Source organism: Lepidochelys kempii, chromosome 10, assembly GCF_965140265.1.
Source record: "Lepidochelys kempii isolate rLepKem1 chromosome 10, rLepKem1.hap2, whole genome shotgun sequence".
Lineage (NCBI taxonomy): Eukaryota > Metazoa > Chordata > Testudines > Cheloniidae > Lepidochelys > Lepidochelys kempii.
Window position 1 is genome coordinate 49513835 of NC_133265.1, and position 24290 is coordinate 49538124.

The following is a 24290-nucleotide window of genomic DNA, read 5'->3' on the forward strand; positions in this document are numbered from 1 at the left end:
GGTCATCATCTGAGACTGCTATAACATAGAACATATGTCAGAATGCAGGTAAAACAAAGCAGGAGACGTACAGTTCTCCCCCCAAGAAGTTCAGTCATAAATTTAATTAATGCATTTTTTTAACGAGCATCATCGGCCTCTGGAATGGTGCCGAAGCATGAAGGGGCATACGCATGTTTAGCGTATCTGGCACGTAAACATCTTGTGACGCCAGCTACAACAGTGCCATGCAAACACCTGTTCTCACTTTCAGGTGAGATTGTAAATAAGAAGCAGGCAGCAGTATCTCCTGTAAATGTAAACAAACTTGTTTTTCTTAGTGATTGGCTGAACAATAAGTAGGACTGAGTGCACTTGTAGGCTCTAAAGTTTTACATTGTTTTATTTTTGAGTGCAGTTATCTAACAAAAAAAAATCTACATTTGTAAGTTACACTTTCACGATAAAGTAAACTACAGTACTTGTATGAGATGAATTGAAAAATACTATTTCTTTTATTATTTTTACAGTGCAAACATTTGTAATAAAAATAATATAAAGTGAGCACTGTACACTTTGTATTGTGTTGTAATAGAAATAAATATATTTGAAAATGTAGGAAAACATCCAAAAATATTTAATGAATTTCCATTAGTATTCTATTGTTTAACAGTGCGATTAATAACAATTATTTTTTTAATTGCAATTAATAATCGCATGAGTTAACTGCAATTAGTCAACAGCCCTAATAATTATATAAATACCTAAATGTAAAACAGCCCTATCATAGACTATCAGTGTTGGAAGGGACCTCAGGAGGTCATCTAGTCCAACCCCCTGCTCAAAGCAGGACCAATCCCCAACTAAATCATCCCAGCCAGGGCTTTGTCAAGCCTGACCTTAAAAATATCTAAGGAAGGAAATTCCACCACCTCCCTAGGTAACTCATTCCAGTGTTTCACCACCCTCCGAGTGAAAAAGTTTTTCCTAATATCCAACCTAAACCTCCCCCACTGCAACTTGAGACTGTTACTCCTTGTTCTGCCATCAGCTACCACTGAGAACAGTCTAGATCTTTGGAACCCCCTTTCAGGTAGTTGAAAGCAGCTATCAAATCCCCCCTCATTCTTCTCTTCTGCAGACTAAACAATCCCAGTTCCCTCAGCCTCTCCTCATAAGTCATGTGTTCCAGTCCCCTAATCATTTTTGTTGCCTTCCGCTGGCCGTTTTCCAATTTTTCCACATCCTTCTTGTAGTGTGGGGCCCAAAACTGGACACAGTACTCCAGATGAGGCCTCACCAATGTCGAATTAGAGGGGAACGATCACGTCCCTCGATCTGCTGGCAATGCCCCTACTTATACATTCCAAAATGCCATTGGCCGCCTTGGCAACAAGGGCACACTGTTGATTCATATCCAGCCTCTCGTCCACTGTAACCCCTAGGTCCTTTTCTACAGAACTGCTGCTGAGCCATTCGGTCCCTAGTCTGTAGCGGTGCATTGGATTCTTCCGTCCTAAGTGCAGGACTTTGCACTTGTCCTTGTTGAACCTCATCAGATTTCTTTTGGCCCAATCCTCTAATTTGTCTAGGTCCCTCTGTATCCTATCCCTACCCTCCAGCGTATCTACCTCTCTTCCCAGTTTAGTGTCATCTGCAAACTTGCTGAGGGTGCAATCCACACCATCTTCCAGATCATTTATGAAGATATTGAACAAAACCAGCCCGAGGACAGACCCTTAGGGCACTCCACTTGATGCCAGCTGCCAGCTAGACATGGAGCCAGTGATCACTACCCTTGAGCCCGACAATCTAGCCAAATTTCTATCCACCTTATAGTCCATCCAGCCCATACTTCTTTAACTTGCCTGCAAGAATACTGTGGGAGACCATGTCAAAAGCTTTGCTAAAGTCAAGGAACAACACGTCCACCGCTTTCCCCTCATCCACAGAGCCAGTTATCTCGTCATAGAAGGCAATTAGATGAGTCAGGCATGACTTGCCCTTGGTGAATCCATGCTGACTGTTCCTGATCACTTTCCTCTCCTCTAAGTGCTTCAGAATTGATTCCTTGAGGACCTGCTCCATGATTTTTCTAGGGACTGAGGTGAGGCTGACTGGCCTGTAGTTCCCAGGATCCTCCTCCTTCCCTTTTTTAAAGATGGGCACTACATTAGCCTTTTTCCAGTCGTCCGGGACTTCCCCGGATCGCCATGAGTTATCAAATATAATGGCCAATGGCTCTGCAATCACATCCGCCAACTGCTTTAGCACTCTCGGGTGCAGCGCATCCAGTCCCATGGACTTGTGCTCGTCCAGCTTTTCTAAATAGTCCCGAACCACTTCTTTCTCCACAGAGGGCTGGTGACCTCCTCCCCATGCTGTGCTGCCCAGTGCAGTAGTCTGGGAGCTGACCTTGTTCGTGAAGACAGAGGCAAAAAAAGCATTGAGTACATTAGCTTTTTCCACATCTTCTGTCACTAGGTTGCCTCCATTATTCAGTAAGGGGCCCACACTTTCCTTGACTTTCTTCTTGTTGCTAACATACCTGAAGAAACCCTTCTTGTTACTCTTAACATCTCTTGCTAGCTGCAACTCCAGGTGTGATTTGGCCTTCCTGATTTCACTCCTGCATCCCCGAGCAATATTTTTATACTCTTCCCTGGTCATTTGTCCAATCTTCCACTTCTTGTAAGCTTCTTTTTTGTGTTCAAGATCAGCAAGGATTTCACTATTAAGCCAAGCTGGTCGCCTGCCATATTTACTATTCTTTCTACACATCGGGATGGTTTGTCTCTGTAACCTCAATAAGGATTCTTTAAAATACAGCCAGGTCTCCTGGACTCCTATATCCCTCATGTTATTCTCCCAGGGGATCCTGCCCATCAGTTCCCTGAGGGAGTCAAAGTCTGCTTTTCTGAAGTCCAGGGTCCGTATTCTGCTGCTCTCCTTTCTTCCCTGTGTCAGGATCCTGAACTCAGCCATCTCATGATCACTGCCTCCCAGGTTCCCATCCACTTTAGCTTCCCCTACTAATTCTTCCCGGTTTGTGAGCAGCAGGTCAAGAAGAGCTCTGCTCTGGTTGGCTCCTCCAGCACTTGCACCAGGGAATTGTCCCCCACCCTTTCCAAAAACTTCTTGACTTTTCTGTGCACCGCTGTATTGCTCTCCCAGCAGATATCAGGGTGATTGAAGTCTCCTATGAGAACCAGGGCCTTCGATCTAGTAACTTCCCTAGGTTAAACAATCGCGTGCTCTCGCTCACACACAGACACACACACACAAAATGGTATGTTCCATCCTGAGAAATCATGTTATTTTTCACCTAAATTTGTCACATAACTATTAAATGCAACAAGATGTGTAATCTTGAATTGTATTGGACTGTTTTATGTAATCCTGTATTAGAAAGAGAAGGTAAAAGATTGCCAATAGTTAAACACCTATTATTTGGACAGCCTACCTTAATTGACATCAGAACTGTAGTCTCAACATTAACTTCAACCATGGAGTGATTTGACTCTCTCTGCATCAATTATTTGTCTGGAATATAAACAGTCACTGGCACTGAAATTGATAATACCCCATTACTTTGGGGGCTGATAGCTATACAAGACTGTTGCCTTCCCAAGTTACTACATGAAGCTTAATTATTACAGGATTCTGGACCTGAAGAGTCTTGGGGGTAGATGAAAGGAGGCAACTCTGTGACGCACCTGGTGGTAGCCCATAAAACTTACTTACCCTTCCATAACTTGCACCTGAATAGGAACACTGTTGGTTTTTGAAGAAAATTCTACTTTCATATTTATCATTTCTTTCATTAATCTCCATGCATGTCCCAGAACCTTTTAAAAAGTTTTTTAAAACCATTTTATATCCTAGGGGATTTAGATACACAACTCGCATTAATTTTAATTGCCCCAGAAGAAGGCCCAGAAGAAAAAGCCAGGCCCTGGGAGAAACTGCTGGAGTCCTCAGGGAGGGGAGGTAGCAGGAAACCTGTCAGGCCTAAGAGGAGCAGAAGCTTGGTTGGTTGCATGTTTGGTTGTTTAAACTGGACTTTTGTTACCCCAGAAAGAGATTGAACTTTAAGTGTGACCTGGCTGGAGGGTTACATCATCTAGAACTCAACCACTGCAGAACCCAGTTGCCTGACAATATGGGGCTCTCAAGATGAAGTCCTGAAATGAGGGGGGCACTCTGGTGGTGAGAGTCCCTCATTACATATACCCAGTCATTTATGGACATTTATCTACTTTACAAAGCTCCAATACAATATGACACAATATGTAGTGTTGCTCAAAGAAAGAGATCTCTGAGTATAGTTTTAGAAGATGGTGTAAGTCAGGACTGGGTTGCATTGGCAGAGCTCTCTGTGGAAAGTTTACACAGTTCCTCCCGGCTTTAATTTAAATATCATTCTTAATCTAAATTTAGTATATTAAAAAATGCCAATATGACTAATTTGGAAACTGTTGTCTCTGAGCCAAGAGGTTGTGGGTTCAAGACCCAACACCAGAAATTGTGTTAGAGGTACTGTTATTCAAAAGAGGCATTCAGACAAGTTCCTTATCTAGCTTCCTGTGGTGCTTGTCCAAGCAGAGGTTAGTTAAGACCCATTAATTAAGCACTAGTGGTAATCAGGAGTGGAGGCTGAAGTATCAAGAGTGTATAAGTGTTTTTACTATCACCATCTCCTTTGAGCAGTAAAAATGCAACATAATGTAACCAGTTTATTTTTTTTTCCATTACCACATACAGGAGAATGGTAACCTGTGGAGGCACAAGTAAAGCTTCAGAGATTAATTTAAAATGTTTTGGTCTGGAGGAAAGATGAAAGGAGTTAGGTATAGGGTTGCCAGGCATCCAGTTTTTGACCAGAATGCCTGGTCAAAAAGGGACCCTGGCAGCGCCAGTCAGCACTGCTAACAAAGCCGCTTAAAAGTCTGGTTGGTGGAGCAGTGTGGCTAAGGCAGGCTCCCTGCCTGCCCTGGCTCCACATGGCTCCCAGAAGCAGCTCGTATGTCCAGCTCCTAGGCACAGGGGCAGCCATGGAGCTCCACGTGCTGCCCTCATCCCAAGCACTGGCTCCACAGCTCCCATTGGTCGGGGGCCATGGCCAATGGGAGCTGTAGGATGGCATCTGCGGGCATGAGCAGTGCAGAGAGCCCCCTGTGCCTAAGAGCCAGACGTATCAGCTGCTTCCAGGAGCCGCCTGAGATAAGCGCTGCTTGGCTGGAGCCTGCACCATGAACCTCCTCCCACACCCCAACCTCCTGTCCCAACCCTGAGCTTCCTCCCTCACCCTAACTCCCTCCCAGAGCCCACACCCCCTCCCACACCTGAACCCGTTGGCCCCAGCCCTGAGGCCCCTCCCACACCCAAACTCCCTTCTAGAGCCTCCACCCCAGAACCCACACCCCAGCTGGAACCCACACCCCGTCCTGTATCTGAACCTCTCAGCCCCAGCCCTGAGTCCCCTCCTGCACCTCAAAACCCTCAACCCTGGCCCCACCCAGAGCCCGCACCCCCAGTTCACGTCCGCACCCCTTCCCACATCACAGCTCCCTGCCCTAGCCCAGAGCCCCCTTCTGCGCCCTGAACCCCTCATTTCTGGCCCCACCCTGGAGCCTGCAGCCGAACTCCTGCCCCAGCCCTGTGAAAATGAGTGAGGGTGGGAAAGAGCGAGCGACTGGGGGTGGGGGTGGAGTAAGTGGGGGCCGGGCCTCAGAAAAGGGGTGGGGCAGGGTAAGTGTGTTCAATTTTGTGTGATTAGAAAGTTGGCAACCCTAAGTAGGTATCATCATAAGCCTAGCAGTTGCGGAGAGTGTCATGAGGGGAAAAAGAAGAGGAGACGAATTAATAGCAGTATGGTTGATGATAGAGAGTAGGGTTATATGTGTGATGTCAGCAAATGCTCCCAACAAGACACACCTCTGGAAAAGAAGGAAAGCTTTAGAAATGAGCTGGCAGAGTTGGTGGTATAGTTAAAGAGTAGGTCTGTCAATTAATTGCAGTTTTAATTGCATGATTAAACAATAATAAAATACCAACTTAAATGTATTATATTTTTGAATGTTTTTCTACATTTTTTTAAATATATTGATTTTAATCACAAAACAGAATACAAAATATACAGTGCTCATTTTATATTATTTTTAATTATAAATATTTGCATTCTAAAAGAGATTAAAAACTAGTATTTTTCAATTTGCCTCATAAAATTACTGTAGTGTGAACTCTTTATTGTGAAAGTACAACTTACAAATGTAGAAATTTTTTTTTACATAACTGCGCACAAAAATAAAACAATGTAAAACTTTAAAGCCTACAAGTTGAAGCTTGAAGGGGCATACAAATATTTAACATATCTGGCACATAAATATCTTGCAACACTGGCTACAACAGTGCCATGCGTACACCTGGTCTCACTTTCTGGTGTCGTAAATAAGAACCGGGCAGCATTATCTCCCATAAATGTAAACAAACTTGTTTGTCTCAGTGATTGGCTGAATAAGAAATAGGACCGAGTGGACTTGTATGAGGTGAATTGAAAAATACTATTTCTTTTTATCTTTTTTACAGTGCAAGTATTTGTAATAAAAAATAAAATAAAATGAGCACTATATGCTTTGTATTCCTGTGTTGTAACTGAAATAAATATATTTGAAAATATAGAAAAACATCCAAAAATATTTATAATAAACTTAAATTGGTATTCTATTATTGTTTAACAGTTCTGTTAAAGCTGTGATTTAATTGCTATAAGTGCTGGAAGACAGAATACTGGGCTAGATGGACCATTGGTTTGACCCAGTATTGCCATTCTTATGTTCAAAGGGTGTGCCCAGAGAGACCAGAAGGGTTATGAGGTGCAGTTAGATAACTATGAGACCTGGCAAAAAGTTGGAACTAGAAATGATAGGAAATCACCAGTCATAGAGGGACAGTTAGTGTTCTACAGACAAATTTTGGTAACTTTCCCTTTGATATTTTGATACTCAGCAGCTCAACTTTAAATAGCAGTTTTTTGATGCACAAAATCTTTCCTACTGAAATCACAATTTTGGGCTTCAATTTTCATGTTTCAGTTCCCATTTCATATCTTCCACACACTATCCAATTCTGCAACCATTACTTTCATTAGCAGTGTCCCATTGGCTGTGCAACTACAACAGGACTTCAACAGAACCTTGGCTTTCATTTAAAACCAAGTAATTTTCTAGACCTTGTGGTTGTGGAGGGAAAGCTTGAAAATGTGAGCCGAGAGCACCGTAAAAGGTCAAAAGACAGAAGACAAATCTCACCCCCCCACACACACACACACTTATGGGTTTTTTTTTAAAAAAATTCATGATTTTAAAGTCAAACTTATGATTTTTGGGGTGGAGCTGTGCCTCATGTTTTTGTCTTTTCGTTTTTTAACATGTAGGGTTTGCAAGACTGCTATTTTCAACTTTGCCTCCATCTCCTCTGCTTTGACACACATAGGCATTGTGACCTTCTCATCTGAGAACAGGATGAGATGTCAAGAGCACCGAAGTATCAGTTCCTGTTTTGACAATGATAGTGTTCTCCTGTGGCTTTGGAAAAGTCACTTAATATTGTCACCTCAATAACTCCATCTGTAAAATAGTGATAAAATTTTCCGCATACATTTCACAAGTAATATTTAATGTTCGTATAACAGTCTGACAATTAAAAGCGCTAAATAAGTGCTAAGTATGCTATATTTATTAAATAAATTTATTAGCTTCTGTAAATTCCTCCTGCCTCTTTCCATTTTGTCTGCTGATTATTTCCTCTCCTTGGACATAAGGTAGGATTCTACAAATGTTAAATCCAAAACTCCCTTTGTTGCTTAATTCTGTTTTGGCTTTTTCTCCTCACAAGATAAGCATGCTTTAGTCTTTCTCCTCTTTAAAACCATCACTTATCCTTGACCTCACTTGACTCCAACTACTATCTCTTCCCTCTTTCATCCAAAAGCTCACTGAATGCACTGTCTACAATCACTTTCTGGAGTTCCTCTCCTCCAGTTCCATTCTAGAACCTCTCCAGTCTGGCTTCCACTCTGTGTGCTACACTGACACCACATTGCCAAAGTCTCTAATTACCTCCTACCTAAAGATCAGAACCAATACTCTACCTTTCTCCTTGACTTGTCAGCTGTCTTGTTGCAAGACTGGGGTTCGGACTTCATCTTCCTCTCTGAGTTTATAGCAGGTGCATGTGAATGAAAGACAGGCAGCACCAGTGCATTTAGGATCCCCAAAAGAAGTTCATAATTAGAGAGTACTTAGTGTTCCAGCTGCACCACCTGAAGAACCATTACTGGTTTGTGTACCCAGAATTGGAAATTACTGCATTCCCCTATTAGAAGAGTTGGGGGGAGATCAAGAAAGGAACTGAGAGGAGAAAATGATCCCTTTACACCACCCCAGGAATCTTCCATGTTCAACAGTTGTCTGACTGATGAAACTTGTTTTTAAGTACCTTCACGCTTGGGAGTCCATAAACACAAACATATTTTCTCTAATCTTGTCTGGTTTGTAGCAGGGGAAGGAGCGGTCCAGCTTTCCTGATTAGGCACTGCATTTTATATAGTGTATAGGCAAGTGAAAATGAAATAGTAATGCATAGACACACATTTGGAAGCAAACAGTAGTTCAAACGAACTATTAATAAGTAGATTAGTTAATTTACTAGGTTAATCTGTGGTCTGTTTTTTAAAAATATACATTTAAATGAATACTGTATCTCTGTACACCTGATAATACCAATTGTGTAGAACTGTTTTTCCTAAATTTCATTCTGTGGTATAAATTACCCCAAAAAAAGTTTAAAAATTTGTTCACAATTTAGAACTCAAACTTAGTAAAAATATTTCAAAATTAAGTGTTTTGGCTGTGTTTTTGTTTTTGTGTTTTTGGTAATGGAAAAATTAAATATTACAATGATCTGATTTGTCTGATAAAACGAAGGCCTGTGCATGATTAAGCAGCCTTCAGAAAGGAAACTAAAGCAAATTAGAAAACCATAAAGCAACAACTGCCCAAGTGCTATTCTTATTCTTGGTTGTCATTTGATACTAGGGTGTAGTATGGGGAGAGTTGTATAGCCCTATCCAAAAATCTGTTCAGGCCTTACACCTCGGAAAGAGAAGCCAATTCCAAATGAATAAGATTAAGTGGAGGTCTCCATTCAAGTATTCATTGCAGAATATGAAAGACACGGAGGGTGCAAGGGGAAGGGAAAATGTATCAGATCATATTTGAAACTTATTTAAGCTACAGCAGAGTTACCATTTCATCTTTCTTTTGCAGAAAACATTGCTGTCTGATCTGTAGTTGCAAGGAAAAGGGGGTGAAAAGAAGAAGGAAATCTGTCTTGGATAAATTGGAAGTGCTTTGAATTTGCAAAGGGATTTAGTGCCAGCTGCTACAAAAGGTTTCACAACGCCACTTTTGGCACCGAAATGGATGAAATGCTTCAGACCTAAATGGTAACCTTAATTCTTCCATCATTTTATTTCTCTGGTGTAGCCCCTAAGATAACTTGTACAGATTGTAAAGGATTTTCTTCTTAAACCAGTTCGGTTGAAATATAGTAATCTTACAACAGCTAAATTCTGGATAAATCTGTAATTTTACAACTTGCATGTATTCCAATGAAGTTTGCAGTTTTAGCTTTTATATCTGTTTAAGGCCTTGTCTACACTACGAAATTAGGTTGAATTTATAGAAGTCGGTTTTGTAGAAAGCGTTTTTATACAGTCGATTATGTGTCCCCACACAAATGCTCTAAGTGCGTGTAGTCACCGGAGTGTGTCCACAGTATCGAGGCAACTGTCGACTTCCGGAGTGTTGCACTGTGCGCAGTCTCCGCCACCCATTTGAATTCTGGGTAGAAATCCCAATGCCTGATGGGGCTAAAACATTGTCGTAGATGGTTCTGGGTACATTTTGTCAGGCCCCCCCTTCCCTCCCTCCCTCCATGAAAGCAAGGGCAGACAATCGTTATGCGCCTTTTTTCTTGAGTTACCTGTGCAGACGCCATACCACGGCAAGCATGGAGCCCGCTCAGTTAGCCATCACTGTATGTCTCCTGGGTGCTGGCAGACACGGTACTGCATTGCTACACAGCAGCAGTTTATTGCCTTTTGGCAGCAGACAGTGCAGTATGACTGGTAGCCATCATCAACGTAGTCCAGGGTGCTCTTTTAACTGACCTCGATGAGGTCGGGGCGCCTGGGCAAACATGGGAGTGACGCAGCCAGGTCATTTCCCTTTTAAGTTTCGTCTCATGGCGATTCAGTCCTACCGGCAGTGCACTCTCTTTTAATCAGCAGCCAGCTGAAGATGATGGCCAGCAGTCATACTGCACCGTCTTCTCCCGAGCACCCAGGAGATGACGATGGCTAGCGGTCGTACTGCACGGTCTGCTGCCGGCAAGATGTATAAAGATAGATGAAATGGATCAAAACAAGAAATAGACCAGATTTGTTTTGTATTCATTTTCTCCTCCCTCCCTCCATGAAATCAACGGCCTGCTAAACCCAGTTTTGAGTTCTATCCTTGAGGTTTTGAGTTCATCCTTGAGGGGGCCATTCTGTTTCTCGCAAAGCCACCCCCTGTAAGCCAACCCTGTTAGCCATGTGGGCAGTCGCCCCTCCCTCCACCAGAGCAAAGGCAAACAATCGTTTTGCACCCTTTTCCCTGGATTGCCCGAGCAGGAGCAGAAGCCAGAGCACAGCAAGCATGGAGCCCATTCAGCTCACCACAGCAGTTATGGCCATTGTAAATACCTCACGCATTATCGTGCAGTGTATGCAGAACCAGTACCTGAAAAACCAGGTGAGGAGGCGACGGCAGCACGGTGATGAGGACACGAACACACTTTTCTCTAAAACTGCGTTCCCCCGCAATTCGGAGATCATGGTGTAATGGGGCAGGCTCATGCCATGGAATGCTGATTCTGGGCCCGGGAAACAAGCACAGAGTGGTGGGACTGCATAGTGTTGCAGGTCTGGGATGATTCCCAGTGGCTCCGAAACTTTCGCATGCAGAAGGGCACTTTCATGGAACTTCGTGACTTGCTTTCCCCTGCCCTGAAGCACAAGAATACCAAGATGAGAGCAGCCCTCACAGTTCACAAGCGAGTGGCAATACCCTGTGGAAGCTTGCAACGCCAGACAGCAACCGGTCCGTCGGTAATCAATTTAGAGTGGGCAAATCTACTGTGGGGGTTGCTGTTTTGCAAGTAGCCAGCACAATCATTGAGCTGCTGCTATCAAAGTAGTGACTCTGGGAAATGTGCAGGTCATAGTGGATGGCTTTGCTGCAGTGGGATTCCCTAACTGTGGTGGGGCTATAGATGGAATGCATATCCCTATCTTGGGACCGGACCACCAGGGCAGCCAGTACATAAACCGCAAGGGGTACTTTTCAATGGTGCTGCAAGCACTGGTGGATCACAAGGGACATTTCACCAACATTAACGTGGGATGGCCGGGAAAGGTTAATGACACTCACATCTTCAGGAACGCTGGTCTGTTTAAATGGCTGCAGGAAGGGATTTACTTCCCAGACCAGAAAATAACTGTTGGGGATGTTGAAATGCCTATAGTTATCCTTGGGGACCCAGCCTACCCCTTAATGCCCTGGCTCATGAAGCCGTACACAGGCACCCTGGATAGTAGTCAGGAGCTGTTCAACTATAGGCCGAGCAAGTGCAGAATGGTGGTAGAGTGTGCATTTGGACATTTAAATGCACTGGCGCAATTTACTGACTCGCTCAGACCTCCGCAAAACCAATATTCCCATTGTTATTGCTGCTTGCTGTGTGTTCCACAATCTCCGTGAAAGTAAGGGGGAGACATTTATGGTGGGGTGGGAGGTTGATGCAAATCGCCTGGCCGCTGAATACGTGCAGCCAGACACCGAGGCAGTTAGAAGAGCACAGCAAGAAGCGGTACGCATCAGAGAAGCTTTGAAAACCAGTTTCATGACTGGCCAGGGTAATGTGTGACACTTCTGTTTGTTTCTCCTTGATGAAAACCCACCCCCTTGGTTGACTCTAATTCCCTGTAAGCCACCCGCCCTCGATCACAGCTTGCTTGCAAAGGAAATAAAGTCACTATCATTTAAAAAACATGTATTCTTTATTAATTGATTATAAAAATAGGGAAATAACTCGCAGTATAGCCCGGGTGGGTGTGGTAGGAGGGAAGGAAAAGGCCACTTTCAAACTTGTTGAATGCCAGCCTTCTGTTGCTTGGGCTGTCCACTGGAGTGTAGTGGTTGGGTTCCTGGAGCCTCCCACCCCGCATTCTTGGGCGTCTGGGTGAGGAGGCTATGGAACTTGGGGAGGAGGGAGGGCGGTTAAACAGGGGCTGCAGCGGCAGTCTGTGATCCTGCTGTCGTTCATGAACCTCCACCAGACGCCGGAGCATGCCCGTTTGATCCCGCAGCAGCCCCAGCATTGCCTCATACCTCCTCTTCCTGCCGCCACCTCTCCTCATGTTTATCGGCCACCGTCCTGTACTCTGCTGTTGTGTCCCTCCACACAACTCTGTCAGTGCCGGACGACTGCATGAGCTCAGAGAACATGTCCTCGCGCATGTGTTTTTTTTTGCTGCCTTATCTGAGATAGCCTTTGGGACGGAGGAGGGAGGCGTGAAACATTTGCAGCTGCTGGAGTTAAAAAAGGGAGTGAAGTATTTAAAAAGATACATTTTACAGAACAATGGCTATATTCTTTCACGATGAACAACACTATTCACATTACATAGCACATGTGATTTTGGTACAAGGTCGCATTTTGCATTTTGTATTGAGTGCCTGCAGCTTTGGTGTTAGAGATCACACAAGCAGAGCTGGGCAAGAGAATTTGGCTTGCAGGCGGCCATGGTAAGCCATAGTCTTTCAGCTTCTGCAGCCTTTATAACAGCAGCCCCCTCCTTTCCCATACCAAGCAAAGCCCGTTGAGTTGGCCATTTAGTTCTGCAGTTTTCCTGTTAACGTGCAGCAGAAGAAACCAAACTAACCCCCTCCCCTCATCCAATCGCTTTTCCTCTCCCCCTCCGCCTGGCTGGTATCAGGGAAGATCCCTGCTAGCCAAACGTGAACAGCTCAGCTCCAATGGCCCCCGCCCCCCACCGCATGGCCAACTGCGGGGTGGATTTCTTTTCAGCCACAGGCAAATGGCCCAGCAGGAATGGGCACCACTGAATGTCCCCTTAATCAAATTCCCCTATTTCAACCAGGTTACCATGAATGATATCACTCTCCTGAGGATAACTCAGAGAGATAAAGAACGGATGTTGCTTGAATGCCAGCAAACACCAGGACCATACGCTGCCAAGCTTTTTCATGCAATGATACCAGATTACTTGCTACTAGCATGGCGTGGTAAAGTGTCCTACCATGGAGGACGGAATAAGGCTGCTCTCCCCAGAAACCTTCTGCAAAGGCTTTTAGAGTACCTCCAGGAGAGCTTCATGTAGATGTCCCTGGAGGATTTCCGCTCCATCCCCAGACAAGTTGACAGACTTTTCCAGTAGCTGTACTGGCCACGAATGCATCCCAAGTCCTCAGGGCTACTTAATCATTAAAAAACGCTTGCTTTTATAACATGTATTATATTTTAAAAGGTACACTCACCAGAGGTCCCTTCTCTGGCTTCGTTGGGTTGGGAGGGTATTTCAGTCAGGGTGATAAAAAGATCCTGGCTGTCGGGGAGAACGGTGTGCTGTGTGCTCTCCTCAAGCTCGTCGTCCTCCTCCTCCTCATCTTCCCCGTCCGCAAAATCCTCAGGCATGGTGGAGAGTACCCCATCATCGGAGTCCACGGACAGGGGTAGGGTAGTAATGGCGACGACACACACCTCCCCCCCTCAAGAATTGCATGCAGCTCAGCGTAGAAGCGGCATGTCTGGGGCTCTGTCCCAGAGCGTCCGTTTGATTCTTTGGTTTTTTGGTATGCTTGTCTGAGCTTCTTAAGTTTCATGCAGCACTGTGTTGCGTCCCTGATGTAGCCTCTGTCCCTCCGGCCTCTGAGATTTTTTTGAAATGTTTTGTCATTTCGTCTTCTGGAACGTAGTTCTGATAGCACGAATTCCTCTCCCAATACAGCAAACAGATCCAGTACCTCCCGTTCAGTCCATGCTGGAGCTCTTTTTCGATTCTGGGACTGCATGGTCACCTGTGCTAATGAGCTCGCCTGGCCAAACAGGAAATGAGATTCAAAAGTTCCCGGGGCTTTTCCTGTACACCTGGCCAGAGCATCCGAGTTCAGAGTGCTGTCCAGAGCAGTCACAATGGTGCACTGTGGGATAGCTCCCGGAGGCCAATACCTTCTAATTGCGTCCACACTAACCCTAATTTGAACGGTGATGTCGATTTCAGCGCTAATCCCCTCGTTGGGGAGGAGTACAGAAATCGGGTTTAAGAGCCCTTTATGTCGAAAAATGGCTTCGTTGTGTGGATGGGTGCAGGGTTAATTTGGTTTTAACGCTGCTAAATCCAATATAAACTCATAGTGTAGACCAGGCCCAAGTTTGTGGCTTATAAAAAAAACCATTTTTTTGCTCATTTTTCTTCCTCCTTTGGAATAGGAAAATGAAGATAAAGGCTTGATCTTATCCTGTAAGTAACTATGGCTTTCTACTAACTACATCTAATGAAAAGACTGTATAATAGTAGCCACATGTGCATTTTTTGTTCCTATTTCCATTTATTTCACTAATAACTCTTTAAGACTCTTTCAATAACACAGTCCAAAAAACATGGAAGCTATGGAAAGGAATATGAACACACTGTATTTTTCTCTCTTCACCTCCTGTTTTCCCCTCCTCACCCTGTTTCATTGTAATTTTCTTTCCCTCTCCCTTCTTTCCCCAATTTGAGCATCACCTCCTATGATAAGTCCTCCCTCTTATTATCTCCTTTCCTTCTTGTTCCTTTCCATTTGACTTCCTATCTTTTTTTATCCTGTTCTTCCTGCTTTCACTCCTTGTCTCTCATTGTTACACTTGATGTATCTAAAATATGCCTAAAATATTAACTATGATTACAGCTGTCTCAAAGACTACTTTATATCAAACATATGTGCTGGACAATAATACAAAAACATAATAAGTTTGTCTCTTAAATGTTATTCCAATACAGATAAAATTCTAAATGTAGTTCTTTGGAGGAAGAAGAACTTGGCTGTTTGTGTTCATAAACAGTTCTCAAATATCTTCCAATCACTGCCCTCCTTCAGTCATATGAACAGACAATTTGTACATTTCAGAAAATGTACAAAGAATATTTTCATTTTTCTATTAACATTGGGAGGATTATCTTTTGGCTTTCCTATTCCCATTAGTCATGCACAGGTATTAGCTTTTCTGTGAATCTTTAGTTATTTGTTGTGGTGTCCTAAAGTATACAAAGCAAGGTTGAAGTTGTAGAGGGAGTCTGGAGTACAGGGCCTGGTGCAAGATCTGAGGCCTGAACCAGAAGTTGTGAACAAAAGTCACACCATGTATTAAAGTAGATGCTTACAATTTCACTATTTAGTACGTGAACTTGGCAAAGTTGTTACTTGTGTACTAGGCACAATTTACATAAATATATTCCAGCTAGTACAGATACACCCCCATCTTGTACAAGATAAGATGGTCTGATAAAATAATGAATAGGGATGTTTTTTCAAAGATATAAGCAACAAGGAGAGGTAACAAAAAGATGTAATGATTTACATAAGGTGGCGTGTAAGTAGTGTATGTTAAGTTGTTTGTCTCAGCCTATAAAAGTTGGGATACTTTGCGTTAATTCTTTGTTTGGCCAAGGGGGCAGTGAAAAGTTCCACCACTGACTGAGCCGTTCCTTGCCACAGGGCAGTTATATTAGTGTACCTGTAACCACAAAGCCAGGGCTCTAGGACTGTGTCTTGAGGGCAATAAACCTGGCCAAGTGTCTTTGTTAATGAGCTGTGCCTGTGGTCTTTCTTTGAGTAACATCGAAGTCTGCTGAACTCACATGCTGCTCTGTCTAGTAATAACATTGAAGCTTCAAGGACAGAAGTGCCTAAGCAGTGCTACTGAGGCGACAACATTTCAGCCTCCAGCACTTACTTAATCACACTGGGTAATACTATCAAGGTCTGCTGAACCAACTATCTGTGCAGTATTGGGAAAGCACACAGAAAGAACCCACAAATATGCGAGGCAACTGACAATAGAAGTATTTATAGAATTCACAGTATGGCAAATTCTTGCAGAAACTGCTGTTTACAGTTAATAAATATATAAGCAGAGCATGAGAAATCTGATTATCTCACATCTTCTCTAACTCTTTTCACAAATGGACTGACGCTACTAACTTATTATACTGGACGCCACCAAACAGCTGGCATATTGTAATGTCTTTATCTCTGTCAAACTGGGTGAGTTTTGAACCAGGGACCAAAAAGTGAAAGTCTTTCAATTTTCCAAGGTAATGTGAAAAAGACAACCTCATCTTAGGTTTCTCAGATGATCCCTCTCCTTCTTGGAGCTTTTATTCGGTTCTCAAAGCCTTGTGCAGACCTTCTTTTGAACAGCTTAGTATTATTCCCATTCCATATTGTCCTGAAGAGTGACTTTTTTTTTTAGTGGCAGTCATCTCAACCCAGGTTAGCTTTGCTTTCCTGCTCATACTTCCTTATTTTGGTCATTCACCCAGAATAAAGTCATCCATAATGTATGGCTTGTCTGTGCTGGGGATTTTGCACCAGTGTGGCTACACTGATGTACAGTTGCACTATTCCACTATAAAGTGATTTGGACCGATTTAACCTGGTTTGAAAGGAAGATACGGGTGCGGTTAAATATTCATAGTGCAATAAATGCTTTTTATTTGCACAGAACCCTAGAAGTTAGAGTGTCCCTCCTTTTTCTGTTCTGTTTTTTTAAGGGGAAAAGATCTACTAGAATCTCATTTTGATTCCAATAGACTAATTGGAACCTGCATTTCTGAGTCTTACAAAGATTGTTGTGCTCCCTTGCCTAGTCAGACACAGGTGCTCACTGCACCTATGCATCATTCATTGGCTGAGTGAGTTGAAACTGCAGTGGGAGAGTTTGCAGGGTTGCCACAGTGCAGTCTCTTCATACTTTCTCTGAATTTTGTAGTTTAAGGCCTTGTCTACATGGTGCGTTAGTCTGCATCAGTGGAGTGTAAAATCTAATGTGCAGCAGCATGTCATACACTAAGTAGCCCATGTAGACCCTGCTAGTGCAGGTTTAAAGTTCCCGAGTGCATGTTAATGTAGTACTTTTTGAAACTGGACTACATTAATATTCACTGTGGAACTTTGTGTGCCAGTGGGGTTTATACTAACCAGTTAGTGTACGTGAACTGGTGCTTATTGGAATGTACACCCCACGGGTGTGGACTCATGTACTTCATAGACAAGCCGAAAGGGTGGGATTTTTCAAAAATCCTTCACATTAATTGTAATTGTTTCCATTGAAATTAATGGTAAAGCTCCCTTTGGTGACGGAGAACAAGAATTAGCCAGCGCTGTCCACTTTGGAAAATTCCACAGTAAATTTAATGGCTTTGACCAAATGATGCATCGGCCCAGCAGTTCACAGAGGCCTTTCCCTAACTGGTTTCCTCTGTTTGTTAAAAAAGTTCTCTAGTTCAGAACTTGGATGTATGTATGTATTTGTTTATTTTGAAAAGTAGGAGAGCCTCTTGGAGTCCATGAGTCTGTGGCTGTCTTTGAACTCCCTTCCAAAATGTGTACTTTATATTTTGTGTATGACGTTCCCATTGGTCTGCACATATGCTAACTGTCGCTCAGAAAGGAATAAGGTGTAAGTCATTTCTCCTTTTAATGGAAAGAATTTTTTTAAAAAAATATTTCCTGTCCTTTCCCCATCTGGTGCCTCAGCTCCTCTTTCTTTTTGCCTCTTCTCTTTTTGCAGATCTTTATAAAGGTTAACTTTTGTTTAACTTGCACTTCTAAAAAGAGCAAGATGAGAAACCAGTTCAACTTTTAATACCCTCATTACCCAAAGTGTAGAACCATGGCAAATTAGAGCGCTTATTAATTTTGGAAGCCATATTAAAATATAGTATGTCCCCAAAAATATCAGAGTGGGAGGTTATGATAATGTAAATCACAAGCCCACATGTATTTTCCTCTTAAAAAAAGAAAAAAGGACCACACTGACATGTTTTATTGAGCAAGAGAGCATGTGAATGCAAACTTGAGTCTGTAACTGAAGGTATGTCAGAGTAACAAAGTAAAGGACTTGAAGCATTCTAGCCATCAGAGGAGCCTATTTCTTTGTTGTGCCATTGCTGCCTGCAGTTCAACCATTGTATTTCAGGTTGCAGTGGGGGAGGTTTAGGTTGGATATTAGGAAAAACTTTTTCACTCGGAGGGTGGTGAAACACTGGAATGCGTTACCTAGGGAGGTGGTGGAATCTCCTTCCTTAGAAGTTTTTAAGGTCAGGCTTGACAAAGCCCTGGCTGGGATGATTTAATTGGCGATGGGCCTGCTTTTGAGCAGGGGGTTGGACTAGATGACCTCCTGAGGTCCCTTCCAACCCTGATATTCTATGATTCTATGATTTTAAGCTTGCATTGTGTAGGCATTTAAAAATGCATTTGACTGTGAAGGACTTTAGCTGGGGGGAAAATCATTCTGGTAGCTTGTATCTGCACGCAAATTAGGTTTTTCTTTACTAAAAAAAGTTAATAACTGTGGTGGTGGAACAAGACTAGCCAGAGGATGCATTGTGAGAGCATTGTCTCTTGGCTCAGGAAGACCCTACCAGGCAGTATAAAGAGGGATTGTTTTGGCTCAGGAAGTGCTGGATGAAGCTTCATGGGAGGCGATCTCCCTTGAGTAGAGAAGAGCCAGGGGTTGCCGTTTGGAGAGGTTCCCTCTCAGCTAGACAGACTCTGGGCTGACTTTGGTGGGACGTGCCTAAGGATGCCACATGGGCAAATTCTTTCCCTATTTGAGAACAGCTGGAGGATGTTGTATGGGCGGGTTCTCTTGGCTCAGGGAACATGTTGTATGGGAGGGTTCTCTCTCGGCTTGAGAAAACATTTTTTCCGCTTGAAGTCACTGAGTAAAATCTAAATGACTAATAAAGCTTCTAAATTAATGTTCAATCGGTTAGAATAATAAAAGTTAATTTATCATCAGGAAGGAAGACCAGAATAAGGGAAAATGATCTATTAAGAGGAGGAAAACCACCACCTTCTCAGTAACAAAGAAAGGTTGTAGATCGCTGGGCAACGCCTTTTTTGGACAAACTGATTTGTTCTCCATCTACGCAATTATATATCCATGGAGATAGCCATTTTGCAAGTATTAGCAATCCTAGATGCACAAACCTTTTTTTCTCTTTTGTCCCAGGGATGCTCTCCTCTGTATATATTGAAGATTAACCATTTGACACCTATGTATTATGTGAATCCTCATACAGAAGTGTTGGTTTGTGAACATGAGAGGAAACTGCCATAGATTCCTGCAGTGCGTTTTTCTCCTGGAAACAACCCCAGCTTTTGTTTCCTCTCTTTGACTTGGCAATAGAATGAGGAAGGAACACATAAAACATGCTAATGCTGAAGCAGAATCTGATTTGACCGAAAAAGCTTTTTTAAAATATTTACTGTGTGGGTGTATATATATATATGTGTGTGTGTATATATAGTTCTGTTTTTATGTGGAGGATCGTTGATGGCCTTACAGTAGACTTTTTTCAGGATAAGAAGGAACAGTCATAGCTACTTGTCAGACCTTTCTTTTTCTCTCTTTTTCTCTTTCTCTCATGATTTTACATTTACATGGCATCTTCAATCTCAGTGGAACTGCTATATAAGACAATAAGATTAATTGCAAAGCTGCATAATGGAAGTTGAGTTTAAGGAGGAATTTGCGGAGGAGAGCAGGGTACGTGCTTGGTGAAGAAGAGATAAGAGGCTATTTCGGCCATAAATGGTGCTGTGCTATGAAAGAAAAGCCAGAAGACCCTTTTGTTTATTTCTGAAATACAGTCCATGTTAGGGTCTTAATAGGAGACAGTTCTGTGAAAGTGTGCAAACCACCATGCTGTGACACTTCAGGAGAAGGAAGGGAGAATACAGCATAACTTTTTTTTTTCTTACATTATCTGAAAATTTTAGAAGTCATATAGGCTGACCTTTACAATAGCCTACTTATTTTATGCACCATCATGTCTGACATCCGCTCAATTCATAAGTAGCAATTCCTAAGTTGCAGAAAAGGAAAGGTTATTACCAGTGTATAAAAAATAAATAAAACTAGGAACCCTGTGTAAAATGTGATTGTGGCTTCATTAGTAGCAACATAATGTCCTTTTTAAAATTTCCTGCATAATTGTACTCTAGATTTAAGATTACATTTTAAAATATAGTTTCTAGCCCTACAGTTGTGAGGAAAACCTTCAAAATATGAAACAAATGTCAACCAATGCAATGATGTTCTACTTGAATCTGCAGACAGAAACAGTAGCTTTTAGATGTATGAAATGCCTAATTCATCTGAATGGGATGTTGGCTGTGAAGCCTAATGTTAATTACACCTCTACCCCGATATAACACTACCCGATATAACATGAATTCGGAGATAACGCTGTAAAGCAGTGCTCCTGGGGAGGAGGGGGTTGCGCACTCCGATGGATTAAAGCAAATTCGATATAACGCAGTTTTACCTATAACGCGGTAAGATTTTTTGGCTCCCAAGGAGAGTGTTATATCAGGGTGGAGGTGTATTTAGCAGTTAACATTTTAGCAGAAACATCAAGCAAACGTGCTACTTCATCATTAGATGCAGTGGTAGATATTGTCATGGGGTATAATAGTTAGTTGTTGTCAAGGTTGTTTGGGTGGGAAATTAGGAATTCAACTTCTCCTCCCCCCGCCTCCCAAATGTACTGTCCCCTCCATCCTTTCTTCAAAAGATAGAAGGAAAAAGGAGATGCTTTTTTTCCCTAGTATTGAAAGCTTCTAAAGTCCATTGACTTCTGGTGGCTTTTAAATAGTTTTTTGTTTTGCTTTTTTTAAATACAAATAACTACTTTTTGGATGGTGTTGAAAAAATGTGTGCATTTCCCTTTACACTTCAATATATATCCACAACAGCCTTAATTTCTTGGTTTATATCCAATTCTGCCACATTCTAAATATTGTTTTAACATAGAAAAAAAAGATTAATTTTTTTAACCTCAATGGTCGAAATCAAGAATTTTTTACATCTTTTATCTGAAGAGTAGTTGAACAGATTGAATTCAAATTTTGTTTTTGAAAAAAAAGTCATTAGTATGAGCTGAGACCTTGATTGCCAGTTTTCCGCCCTAAACAGACTTTTCCAGCTGAGATATAAACTCCTGAAGAATGTGATTCGTAAATGGAAACATTGTCAGATCAAGTCATAACAAAAAGGAAATATTTAGAAAGGGTACTATTATAAATTGTATTCATTTCCACAGTGGGCTATTAATTCTTTCTCTGGCTTGCTCTGTGACCTAGCCATTATTTCGTTTTTATGCTGAATATATGAAAACTGCCCTCTTACAGTTGTGTTAAATATCATATCATATAGCATATATATGCTCATAAGGAGAAAGAGATAAGGAGAAAGATGGTGATTCCTTTCTTTTAAATCCATGCAGATGAAATGGCTGCCTCTGAAAATGTAACTTAAAATCAGCAGGACAGACATTGGCAAGACAAAATGGAAAAAGCCTTTCATAGATTTTGTAGGGTTCAAAACATGTAGTATTGCTGTGCTAGCCAAAGGCCGCTGTGTTTTACATCCAGATTGTGCTATGCTGCTGCATATCAAACCAACGAGTTTATTTTTTGTGATAAGACAGTAGTCTTTATGTCCTCAAATAATGATTTAAATTTCACTGTTCACTTGGGGGGAAACACTGGTTTTTATTTTCAAAAGTTGGTTGATCTTCTCTTTGTTCAAAAAAAAAGAAAAAAAATTGAAAAGAGGATAGTAGAACTAAATTCATAATAATAATAAATACTTCTTGCCTGTGAACAGCTGGATTGAACACGGAGTCAGACTTCCCAAAAGTACACCACAACAGACCCTTCGGCACCCACATTCTTGTTGCAACCATTGCTAGCTTTGAGTGTCTCTCTGAAATTGCAATTCAGCACAACAGAATAAATACAAATTCCACAATAATCTTCAATTCTCACCCTGTTTAATAGTCTCAGTGACTTTTTGGTTGTACATTTTCTGAGGTTTTATAGCTCATTAGAAGTAATAAATTAGCACTGTGTGCATTAAGCAAGACTTCATAAACTTGGTAAGGATGAATGAGGAAACAACCCACTAGTTTTTTGGTTTTGTTTTGTTTTTTTAATGTGTATTCTCTGCAGTTTGCCTGCTGCACCTTCCTGCCCGGGCTTTTTAATCATGTGATACTTGCCAATATTTTGGGAAGAGATTCCAGAAAACAATATATAGTTAATGAGTATTAAGGATTTGGAAGGCGCTTACGTATATTAAGTTGTCATGGGATAAGAGGGAAGATCCTTTCATAGATTGAGAACTAGTTAAAAGACAGGGAACAAAGGGTAGGAAAATAGCAAATTTTCAGAATGGAGAGGGATAACTAGTGGTGTTCCCCAAGGGTCAGTCCCAGGACCAATCATATTCAACTTATTCATAAATGATCTAGAGAAAGGGGTAAACAGTCAGGTGGCAAAGTTTGCAGACGATACTAAACTGCTCAAGATAATTAAGACCAAAGCAGACTGTGAAGAACTTCAAAAAGATCTAACAAAACTAAGTGATTGGGCAACAAAATGGCAAATGAAATTTAATATGGATAAATGTAAAGTAATGCACATTGGAAAAAATAACCCCAACTATACATACAATATGATGGGGGTTAATTTAGCTACAACTAATCAGGAAAGAGATCTTGGAGTCATCATGTATAGTTCTATGAAGACGTCCACAGAGTGTGCAGCAGCAGTCAAAAAAGCGAACAGGATATTAGGAATCATTAAAAACGGGATAGAGAATAAGGCGGAGAATATCTTATTGCCCTTCTATAAATCCATGGTATGCCCACATCTTGAATACTGCATACAGATGTGGTCTCATATCAAAAAAGATATACTGGCATTAGAAAAGGTTCAGAGAAGGGTAACTAAAATGATTAGGGCTTTGGAACGGGTCCCATATGAGGAGAAATTAAAGAGACTGGGACTTTTCAGCTTGGAAAAGAGGAGACTAAGGGGGGATATGATAAAGGTATATAAAACCATGATTTTATGGTGTGGAGAAAGTGAATAAAGAAAAGTTATTTACTTGTTCCCCTAATATAAGAACTAGGGGCCACCAAATGAAATTAATAGGCAGCAGGTTTAAAACAAATAAAAGGAAGTTCTTCTTCACACAGCGCACAGTCAACCTGTGGAACTCCTTGCCTGAGGAGGTTGTGAAGGCTAGGACTATAAAAGGATTTAAAAGAGAACTAGATAAATTCATGGAGGTTAAGTCCATTAATGGCTATTAGCCAGGATGGTTACGGAATGGTGTCCCTAGCCTCCGTTTGTCAGAGGGTGGAGATGGATGGCAAGAGAGAGATCACTGAATCATTACCTGTTAGATTCACTCCTTCTGGGGCACCTGGCATTGGCCACTGTCATCAGACAGGATACTGGGCTGGATGGACCTTTGGTCTGACCTAGTATGGCCATTCTTATGTTCTTATGGAAGGACGAATATGTCATCAGAACATTGTGTGAATAGGTTTGAGTCAGAGTTCTACGTACTAAAGAAGTCCAGATTGTTAAATGACGGTTGTTTCGGATAACCTTTATCTTCCTAAAACCTGTAAAAAATCATTTTAAAAAGGGATGTCGTCATGAACCTTACTTAGAAATTATTTCCATAACTTCCTGATTTTAAGGAAGAATATTGTGTTCTGTAGCAATAAGGACATGCCAGCTAGAAATGGTACAAAATCTGTGCTTAAAAGCAATTGGTGGTCTCTGTTGAAGACCACAATCCTGAAATAGGAGATAGAATCATAGAATATCAGGGTTGGAAGGGACCCCAGAAGGTCATCTAGTCCAACCCCCTGCTCAAAGCAGGACCAATTCCCAGTTAAATCATCAATTCCCGGTTAAATCATCCCAGTTAAATCAATTCCCAGTTAAATCATCATTTAGAGGCAAAGGTATCTCTTGGGTTTTCCTTTTAGAAGGAAGGCTTAACTACCATTTGATCCAAATTAATGATCTTTTATGTATTTTCTT

At 41.9% G+C, this 24290-nt stretch overlaps 1 protein-coding gene across 18 annotated transcripts in view; it reads left to right on the forward strand.

The window, feature by feature from the left end:
- Nucleotides 1-24290, forward strand: part of PEAK1 (pseudopodium enriched atypical kinase 1) — a 239360-nt gene that overhangs the window by 98031 nt on the left and 117039 nt on the right. For 16 of the 18 annotated variants that reach the window (XM_073303488.1, XM_073303487.1, XM_073303494.1 and 13 more), the window contains one exon: nt 9309-9487. The exons of 1 other annotated variant lie outside the window; for it this stretch is intronic. The gene's annotated coding sequence lies outside the window, so the exon portion shown is untranslated. Of the gene's footprint in view, nt 1-3986; nt 4011-9308; nt 9488-24290 lie in introns of those variants that run through there. One more of the 18 variants, XM_073303498.1, reaches the window with a different exon arrangement.